Genomic DNA, 11,331 nt, shown 5'->3' with positions numbered 1-11,331 from the left:
GACAGGTTTTTTAAATCAATTAATGTAGAGGAAGGTTAATCAAAGGCTATTGAGCCCCTCCTTTGTTCCAGTTTTTGTTCTGGTATGACTGTGGATTCAGCAATGACCAAAAAAAAAAAAAAAATGACAGCCTTACAAAGCCTCTATCTAGAGGGGAAACTAGGCACTATATTAATAATTATAAATAATGAATTAAATTATTATAGGCTTGAGACTAATTCTGATCCCTGTTTTCATCAGCCAGTACTCAACTTGAAAGCCCACCCTTGGTCTTATATCTTGTATGGATCATCCTCTGCATAATGATCTGTATTTCCTTGCCTTTAGTTCAGCCCTTCCCCCATTACCCATTTTCTAAGCCCTTTTTCTCTGCCCTGTGAAACTGCTCCAATATTAGCAAACTGGCCTACATTCTCAGACTCATCCTCCTAAAACCGACTATTTAATACTGTAGTTCACTGACACTCAAGCCTAGTTCTCTTCCCTTCTCTAATCTCTCCTTGAGTGAACTCATTCATGGCGGTGGTTGTGATCTATATGCTAACAGCTCCCAAGTTTCTGTCTCCAGACTGCACCTTTGAGCCCCAGATCTGTATATACAATCGCTTACTTGATAGTTCCACATCGCATCCTAAAGTTACCTCAAACTTAACATGTCCCAAACTGAAATTGTGAGTTCCAAGTGCTCCATCTGAAAAACAGAAAAGGTAGAAAAAGAGAGAGAGAAAGGTACCATAGTCAATCCAGTTGTATAAGCTAGAAATCCAAGACTCTTCATTGTTCATTGCTTTCTCTCTCTCCTGAGAGTTGAATAAATTAAGAAGTAGATTAAGAATTAGGAAGACAGAGATCAATATGTCAGCTTTACTACCGACGAAGGCCAGGTGGAAGAATGTGACTTAGGTGTGTGGCAAAAATGAGTTTCCTAAACTCTGAACCCCAGCTTTAGGAAAATTTACCTACCCAGTCCCTGGTAGCACCAGACCACTGCAGCCTCTCCCCACAGGACAGGCTCTTCATCAAAAAGCTTAGCCCCTCTGCAGACAAAGCACACGTGTTCCCTGCAGCAGGCCAGTCCCAAAGAGAAGGCATAAAGGGCTGAGCCTCAAGCCCAGTTCCTCTCCCAAATGCATCAGTCAGGTGGCAGGAGTAAGAGATGAGGCAAGAAACCAGAAACTTTTAAGGAAAATTCCTCTTCGTGGAAACTAGAGGGGTAAAGAAGCACCCCCCTCCTTATATAATACAATTCCAAAGCCTATTGATTTTATGCCCAAAGTATTTCTTGACTCCATTACTTTCTTTCCACCTCTATCACCCAAACCTATGTTCTAACTACTGGAAACATCCATTCTCACCTCCTTTCAGTCTGTTCTCTACACATTATCCACTGTTATATTTCTACAATATAAATTTGATCATATATTTCCTTCCCATCTCTTCCATTTATCCCACTTAACCATGGCTTTTAGCATAAAGACCCAAATTCTTTTTAGGGCCTCAAGGCCTTGCAAAGTCTTGTAGCCCCATCTACAGCTGCAGCTTTACTTTATAGGCATCTCCTTGCTCTCTGCTCTCCAATTACATTGGCCTTCTTTCAGTTCTTAAATGCATTGAAATCCCTCCTGCCACAAGGCCTTTGATATGCTGTCCCCCTGCCTGAATCTCACTGCCTTCCTCCAACTCATTTTTAACTCCTACCCAAACTTCAGGTCTAGATCAATCATCATTTCCTTGGAGACAGCTTTCCTTTCCCACCAAGTCTTCTCAAAGCATCATGTATTTCTCTTTCATAGCATGATACACCCACTCCTCACTAATCTTCATGGTTAAGTTCCAAAGACCAGGTCGTTGTGTAAAAATAGGCATTATGCAAAACTGGAAGATGACCATGTCAGATCACAAAATGGAAGATAACTACATCATTACATAACTGCCAAATTGTATCATTACACAACTGCCAAATTATGTAATTACATATCATTACAAATCTGAGAATCATGGCCCAGCCAAGCTGACACATAACCTTAACCATCACAGCCAGTGTTACTCTCGCCTCCTACCTCAGTTTTTGTTACTGCAGATGTACGTCATTAGTGCGGAAAATAGTTGAAGAGTAGATTTTTTCCTATTGTCATAAATGTGAAATGTCAGATAACGAGATAGTCAGTAAGTGAGGAGTAGGTGTATCTCTTTTTCACAGTTACAATTTTATATTTATATGTGTGATTATTTGATAATTTCTTTCTCTCCCATAGGTGCTAAGCTATGTGAGGGCAAGTATTTTGTCTCTTTTTCCTCAGCATTATATAGACCTAACAATATAATACCTGGTTCACAGCAGATTCTTGATAAATGTATGTTAAAACACCAGAGTAAGAGAGTGTTGGACCTAGAATGAGGTTGTGAAGGTTTCACTGAGAAAGTGACTTTTGAGTGAGACGTGAACTATGACTAGGAGAAGTTAGGTGAGGAAGAGGGCAGAATATTCCAGACAGAGGGAACAATAAGAGGGAAAACATGTGAGGTAAGCAATAGCCTGCATAGTGTCTCCCAGGAAACAAAAGGTTTACAATGGCTGGAGCTGAGAGGATGAGAAGCAGATGACCTGGTAAAGAGTTTGAAATTTATCCTAAGGGCAATGGGAAGCCTTTGAAGGGTTTTAAACAAGATGGTAACATGAAAAGATTTGCATTTTCTGGCTGCTGTGTGAACTAAACTGGGTGGGGGAGAAGTGAAGTAAATATGGGAAGACATATTATGATAGTTTAGGTGGACTATAGTTGCTATGAGTCGGAATCGACTCGACAGCAATGGGTGTCTTTTTAATGGAGTCCCTGGGTGGGTACAAAGAGTTAACATGCTCAACTGCTACCTGAAAGGTTGGAGGTTTGAGTCTACCCAGAGATGCTTTGGAAAAAAAGCCTGGTGATCTATTTCCAAAAAATCAGTCATTGAAAACCACATGAAGCACAGTTTTACTCTGACACACATGGGGTCACCATGAATCAGAATTGACTCAACGACAACTGGTAGTGGTGGTGGTAGGTGGACTATGGTAGTGACAAGGAGGATAGAGAAAGAAATAAACTTGAGACGTATCTAAGAGGTAAGAGCAACAAGACTTGATGACTGATTAGATGTGATGATTGAGGCGAAGAGTGGAATCAGGAATGACTCCCAGCTTTCTAACTTGGACAGCGCTTGAGTGGATGGTGGTGCCACTTACCGACATAAGGAGTTCTAGAAGAGATGTTAGTTTTGGACATTCTTAAGACAACCAAGAGGAGATATTCAATAAATAATTGGAAATGTGAGTCATTTGGAAACAGGAGTTGATAAGAGAGATGTGACATGGAGATAAAAATTGAGAAGTTATCAGTTAGATGGTAACTGAAACCCTTATGAAACTATTGGTAATGGATGAGATGCCTAAGGAGAGTATATAGAGCGAGAAGAGCACCTCAGTCTTGAGGAATTCCAGCATTTAATGGTAGAGAAGAAGCACCCTGCAAAGGAGACTGAGAAGGACCTACCAGAGAGATGGCAGGAAGACCTGGAGAGTGTGGTGCCTCAGAAGTCAAGGGAAGACAGTGTATTAATGAAGAAGCAGCTTCTTATATTGACAGTCCGATTTCTACTATCTACATTCAGGCTCTGGGGAGAAATGGATCTAAAACACTTTTTTATATACAGATACTTTTGTGTTCTATCTTCCTGGAATGTCCTTCGCTCTTTTCTTGAACTTGGAAGGAGGGGAAAGAAAAAAAACAAGTTCCATCCTATTATTGTCTCTTAGAGGACTTTTCACATTTTGCTATATAGTCAGTTAATTCCGTTACTCTCTTCCTGGCTACCAACACAGTACCTAGCACAATGAATGTTGATTGAATAAATTAATTAATGAATCAATCAACATTAAGAATATCTAGCATTTATTGAATATTTAGCTTCCCTGGGTGACGCAAATGCTTTGCACTCTGCTACTAACCAAGAAGTATGGCAGTGTGAATCCACCCAGTGGCACCACTAAAGAAAGGCCTAATGACCTACTTCCAAAAAAACCCCTGTGGAACACAGTTCTTCTCTGACACACGTGGGGTTACCATGAGTCAGAATCAATTCTACAGCGACAGGTTTGGTTTTTGGTTTTATTGAATACTTACTGCTTCTGGGTACTGCGCTAGGTGATGCATTTATAATAGCTCTTTTAAGTCTCATAAAAACCCTGTGAGGGAGCATGATTATCTCTGTTATATAGAAGAGCAAACTGAGGCTAAGACAGAAAAGTAATTTCTCCAAAGTCACATAGTGAGTTGCAGAGCTGCAATTTACAAACAAGTCTGCCTGATTCCAAAGTCCATGCTTTTAACCACCACCTCTCCCAAGAGAAGTAAACATTCACATTTTCCAGACATCTGTGGAAGAGACATTTTGGAACTGGCAGCTTTCCCAATTCATCTCAAATCATAGCACATAAGCAACCGCCTGCTCTACCTCCAAGAATGCTTTACTTGGTCTAACTGAGCTGTGCCCCCCTACCTGAGCAAACTGTGGTTTCCTAAACAGGAAGGCTTTCTGGGATCCATACTCAAACTGCAGTTTTCCCTTTCTAACAGACCTTTGCCCCACTTGATTCCTAAGATTTCTTAAGAATCCTTTGATTGAGTTCCCCAGAGTGTTTTTAACTTCATCAATTGGTTACTAGCGTTGAGCTCTAGTCAATATACTAGAATGTAAGCTCTGCGAGGGAAGGAACCCTGTTCATATCATTATTCCCAGCATCATGAACAATGTGATTCCCAGCAACCAGTAGGCAGGTACACAGTAGATAATGGTTGACTGAATTGGTCTAGTGGCTATGCAGCCCCTAACTAGGACGACTGTTACAGCAACATAGACATGCTGTGCTCTAGCACTTTGCAAACAGTGAAATCCTAAACTCACGGATGCCAAGTGCCTATCAAAAGCTCATCTGAGCATTATGAAGTTTGCCTGAATGCTCTGCCAGCCAATCCTTATAGGTATCAACAAACCAAGTGAAGAGGAGACAGAGTAGGTTGCTTTTGGGGAAAGAGGGAATTCTTCACAAGTCACCATAGATGATTCGCAAAGAAATTTGTTTTAAGGGTGATTTAAAGTTCTTTACGTAAGCATTATCCGTTTATCTAAATAAAAAATACGGAGAGCACACTTATAGCAATGAGCTCTAAGAATTCCCTGTTTCAATAATGCAGTTTCCAAAAAGCTGGGGGGAAATTATGAATTCCGGTGCTAACCTTATTCATTTTCAAGGGGCTGATCAAATTAATGTAAATTCATGGGTCCTCTCTTATTTTCTGTTACCGTTTCAGCAATTTCTTTGGCAAGTATGCTTGCAGGCAAAATATTGATAGTTGGCTAGATGGAGGATTTACGTTTAATTATGGATGGTGGTCGTCCTGGAATTCCCAGCGAGATTATTTATCATGGCTACATGGAGAATATATACATTGATCTGCTTTTGTGAAGTATCTGACACATGATTACTATTCCTATAAAAAAAAATTTACTATTACACATAGGGTAGAAAGATTAATTATCTTTTTAGGGATATTGCAGGCAGAGTCTTCTTTTTCCATTTTTTTCCTTCTTAGGAAATGCTCATTGCCATAAGAAAGCTTCCACCAGGGGCTATTACAGGACCAGTTTGTTTTTCTGTGCACTTGGTCCTAGTCCTTCTTTGCAACATTTTTTTCTTATTAGTCAGGTTGGCTATCACCACTCTTTTCCAAAGCCTACTGCCAAACTCATCCATTTCTATTCCCAATTCTTAGGGATTCATTTTTCCCCTTTTTTCACTGAAAGAAGCATCTAATATGCATCTGTGCATATTTTTAATTTTATTTTTTTACATCACAACAACAGAAGAGGAAAGAACATGGATATGCGTATCTTCTTTTTCTCTTCATTACCGTTTAGCTGTCTCTAGTTGGTGGTCCCCTTGCACATAGAATCTTGTCAGTCAGCTAGATGATCGCTGTACACTGGATTCTGGCCCAGAATGGTGATCTCACATGGGATTTCCTATGCTGCTCAAAATAGACTTACAAAGGTAGGAAAAAATTCTTACTTTTCTATCTCTTTTCAAAGCTAACCTAGCGTGATTTTAACTCAATATTCTCTTTGTATAAACTCATATTGACAATTATGCACTTGATATCTCTCTTTTAAAAGAATAAAGAGATCATTTTACATGTCACTTCCATTTGATGTGATACCCAAAACCAAACCCATTGCTGTTGAGTCGATTCCAACTAATAGTGACCCTGTTGGACAGAGTAAAACTGTCCTGTAGGGTTTCTAAGGAGCAGCTGATGGATTCGAACTGCTGACCTTTTGGTGTTAACCACTGTTGCATTATTTAATATGTGAAGATTTCTTAATAATGTGTTACCCAAACTGTGAGTGAGACTGCCATTTAGCAGTCAAATTTAAAGGAAGTTCATTTTGAACATTTATTGAATTTCAAGGGAAGAAAATATCTAAATCTCGTATCTGGCTACATACTAGATGACTGTGCACATTTCATTTTACCCTGGGGTCTTTAGTTGTAGATCCTAGGCATTCAGGGTTGGCCACATGCCTCTCCCAACTTATAATACCCACACTAGGAAGGAGGAGCATGACATGGGTCAAGCTTGAAAATGGGGACATGCAACGGGACCATCTTAATTATGGATGGCTGATTGGTATGGTCCCAGGGTGACCTAAGCTTGGGAAGTGCCTAGTCCCATTAGGGCTGTGAAGGGTCAGATTGGAGCCTGGAGGAGCAGATTGTTTTCTCAGCCATGCAAGCCTGAAAGTAGGGTCTGTGTGTATTGTAGAGCACTGTGTAGTCAGTGTCATTAGACACCTCACACCTGAGTTGAAGGGGCTCAATAGATAACTGTTGAATGAGTGAATGAAAATGTTTTGGCATGTCTGGCAAAATGGTGGGGCAGATGTCATAGAAATTTGAGTCAAGAGATTAAGGAGGCTTCTGGAAAGTAAGATGTGTTTAGAGAAGTGAGAGGACTGTTCCTCCACTTGGATTGCTGAAAATTACATAACGATACAGAAATGACACAGAAAATTATATAATGATACAGAAATGGTGTCACTACAGGTTCTTGGCCTCCAGTATCACCGGAAACCCCAATCCTGCCAAAATACTAAGAGTTCCAAGTCTGTGCTCACCCACTGTCTTAGTCATCTAGTGCTGCTTTAACAGAAATATCACAAGTGGATGGCTATAAAAAAGAGAAATTTATTCTCCCACAGCCTAGTAGGCTAGAAGTCCAAACTGAGCACGTCAGCTCCAGGGGAAGGCTTTCTCTATCTGTTGTCTCTGGAGGACGTTCCTTGTCATCAATCTTCCTCTGCTCCAGGAGCTTCTCTGTGAAGGAACCCTGGGTCCAAAGGACGCACTCTGCTCCAGGTGCTGCTTTTTTGCTAGAATGAGGTCCCCCACTCTCTGCTCGCTTCCCGTTCCTTTTATTTCTTGTAAGATAAAAGGTGATGCAGAGCATATCCCAGGGAAACTCCTTTTACAGTGGATCAAGGATGTGACCTGAGTAAGAGTTACGTCCCACCCTAATTCTCTTTAACATAATCTAATCTTGCCTCATTAGCCACAGACAGAGATTAGGATTTACAACACAGGAAAATCACATCAATCACAAAATGGAGGGACAACCACACAACACTGGGAATCATGGCCAAACAAAGTTGACAAATATTTTGGGGGGACGAAATTCAATCCATGACACCCACTTTCCACAGTAGATGTTTCTAACCTGCTCCTCTCTCCTCAAACCTTTTGCCCACCTCCTTCAGGTCATTTTGGGCAGAAAGCCTCACTGCCAACTTTACAGAGAAAATGGACACCATCCATGTATCAAGTGGGAGTGCTATTTCTCCCTGTCTAAGTCTAATTTTGCTACTCTACCTGTTCTACCACTTCAAGGAACTCACCCCTTCCATTATCTCCCTATTTAAAAAAATTTTTTAGAGTTTTATTGTAGTGTAAGTGACATACAATAAACTGTACGTATTTAAAGTGTATAATTTGAAATGTGATAAGCTTTGATAATTAGCTTGCAGATCATATGTATGCAGATGGGTGGGCCAGATTTCTAGACAGACAACCAGCATTAGTGAGTAAAGACATTTTTTACTTTTTCTTTTCTAATCTACTTGCCATTTGCCATTAACTTATTAATTGACTCACTCACTTTATCTTTCATTCATTTATGTCTTATTGTGCTGGCTACACACAATGTAGCACAATGTTCAGTAAAAAGTGGTAAGAGCAGGCATCCATCCTTGCATTGTTCCAGGTCTTAGGGGAAAAGCACACAATGTTTCACCATTAACTACTATGCTAGCTCTAGGTTTTTCACAGATTCGCTTAGCAGGTTGAGGAAGTTATATTCCTAGTTTGTTGAGAGTTTTAATCAGGAATGGATGTTGGATTGTGACAAATGCTTTTCTACATCTGTTGTACTGATAAAATGATTTTTCTTTTTAATTCTGTGAATGCCATATATTACAATGATTGATTATCGAATACGAAACTAAACTTGCATTCATTGAATAAACCTAACTTGGTCATAATGTATTATCCTTTTTAAATAGCGTTGGCCTCAACTTGCTAAAATTTTGTTTAGATTTCTTGTATCTATAATCATAAGGGATATCGGCCTGTAATTTTCTTTTCTTCACAATGTCTTTGACAGGTTTTGGCATCAGGGTAATGTTGGGCTCATAGAATACTTGGGAAATAACTCCCGCTTTTCAATTTTCTGAAAGAGTTTGTGTAGAACTGGTACTATTTCTTCCTTAATTGTTGGTAGCATTTACCACTGAGAATTGGGCCTAGAGTTTTCTTTGTAGGGAAGTTTTAACTACAAATTCAATTTCTTTAATAGACATAGGCTCGTTCATGTTACCTATTTCTTCCTGAGTGAGATTTGGTAGCTTGAGTCTTTCAAGGAATTTGTCCATTTCATCTAAGTTGTTGAATGTCTTGGTGTAAACTTGTTCGTAATATTAGCTTATTGTCCTTTTAATATCTATAAAATCTATAGTAATGTCACATCTCTCATTCTTAATATTGATAATTTCTGTCCTCTTTTTTTTTTTCTGGTCAGTCTCACTAGAAGTTTATCAATTTTATTGATTATCTCAAAGAACTAGCCTTTGGTTTCATTGATTTTCTTTATGCTTTCCTGTTTTCTATTTCATTGACTTCCACTCCGACCTTCATTATTTCCTTGTTTCTGCTTATTTGTGTTTAATTTGCTCCTTTTTTTCCAGTTTCTTTTTTAAAGTAAAAGCTGAATATATTGATTTGAGATATTTCTCATATTTGTAGTGTAGGCATTTAAACCAAATCAAAACCAAACCCACTGCCGTCAAGTCGATTCTGACTCATAGTAACCCTATAGGACAGAGTAGAACTGTCCCATAGGGTTTCCAAGGAATAGCTGGTAGATTGGAACTGCCAACCTTTTGGTTAGCAGCCTAGCTCTTAAGCAGGGCTCCAACGTATGCATTTAGTGGTATAAATATCCCTTTAAGTACTGCCTTAGCAGCATCACAGACGTTTTGATATGTTACATTTCCATTTTTGTTCAGTTTAAAATGTTTTCTAGTTTTCCTTTGATTGAATCTATGATCCATGGGTTACTTTGAAGTGTCTTATTTAGTTTCTAAAAATTTGAGGGTTTTCCAGAGAGCTTCCTGTTACTGATTTTTAATTTAATTCCACCGTGGTTAGAGAACATACTCTATGATTTGAATCATTTTATATTTACCAAGTTTTGATTTATGGTTCAGAATATGATCTATCTTGGTAAATGTTCTGTGTGAATGTGTATTTTGCTGTTATTGTTTGGGTGTGCTATAAATGTCAATTATGTCAAGTTGGTTGACAGTATTGTTCAAGTCTTCTGTATTCTTACTGATTTTTCATCTACTTGGTCTGTGAATTATTGAGAAAAGAGAACTGAAAATCTCCAATTAAAATTACTAATTTATCTATTTATCCTTGCAGTTCCATCAATTTTTGTTTCATATACTTTCAAGTTTTTTATTGAGTGTATAAACATTTAGGAATGTTATGTCTTCTTGATGAAATAACCCCTTTATCATTATAAAATGGCCTTCTGCTATGTATGGAATTGTGTCCCCCAAAAATAACGTGTGTGAACTTGGCTAGTCCATGATTTCCAGTACTGTATGATTTTCCACCATTTTGTCATCTGATGTGATTTTCCTCTGTGTTGTAAATTCCACCTCTATGATGTTAATGAGGTGGGCTTAGAGGCAGTTATGTTAATGAGGCAGGACTCAATCTACATGATTAGGTTGTCTTTTAAGTCAATCTCTTTTGAGACATAAAAGAGAGAAGTGAGCAGAGAGACAGGGGGACATCATACTACTAAGAAACAAGAGCCAGGAGATAGCGTTTCCTTTGGACCCCACTTGACCAGGGGAAGACTGATGACAAGAACCTTCCCCCACAGCTGTCAGAGAGAGAAAGCCTCCCCTGGAGCTGGCACCCTTGATTTGGACTTCTAGCCTCCTAGACTATGAGAGAATAAATTTCTGTTTGTTAAAGCCATCCGCTTGTAGTGTTTCTGTTATAGCAGCGCTAGATGACTAAGACACCTTCTTTATCCTTTGCTCTAAAATCAGCTTTGTCTAATATTAACATAACCACTACAGCTTTCTTTTGATTAGTATTAGCATGATATACCTATGTTCATATTTTTATTTTTAATCTATTTGTTTCTTTATATTTAAAGTGGATTTCTTGCAGGCAACAGATATTTGGGTCTTGCTTTATTATCTTATTTGAGAATCTCTGCATTTTAATTGGTGTATTTTGATCCTGTACCTTTGAAGTGATTATGGATATGGTTGGGTTTAAATCAACCATTTATTTATTTTCTGTTTGTTCCTTCTGTTCTTGATTACCTTTTTATTCCTTTCCTGCTTTCTTCTGGTTGAGTGTTTTATGATTACGTTTTATCTTCTTTGTGTTATTAGCTGTAATTCTTTTTTTTTTTTTTTTTTTATTGTACTTCAGGTGAAGGCTTACAGAACAAATAGTTTCTCATGAAACAGAAGTACACATGCTGTTTTACTACTACCTTGGTTAACAACCCCACAACATATTAACCCTCTAACTTCTCAACCTTTTTTTTTTTGTGACAATACACATAGCCAAAGATACACCATTTCAAAAATTTCTACATGCACAGTTCAGTGACATTGACTACGCTCTTCCAATTGTGCTGTTATTCT

Source organism: Trichechus manatus, unplaced genomic scaffold, assembly GCF_000243295.1.
Source record: "Trichechus manatus latirostris isolate Lorelei unplaced genomic scaffold, TriManLat1.0 scaffold00058, whole genome shotgun sequence".
NCBI lineage: Eukaryota > Metazoa > Chordata > Mammalia > Sirenia > Trichechidae > Trichechus > Trichechus manatus.
Note: the sequence above shows the minus strand (reverse complement) of the source record.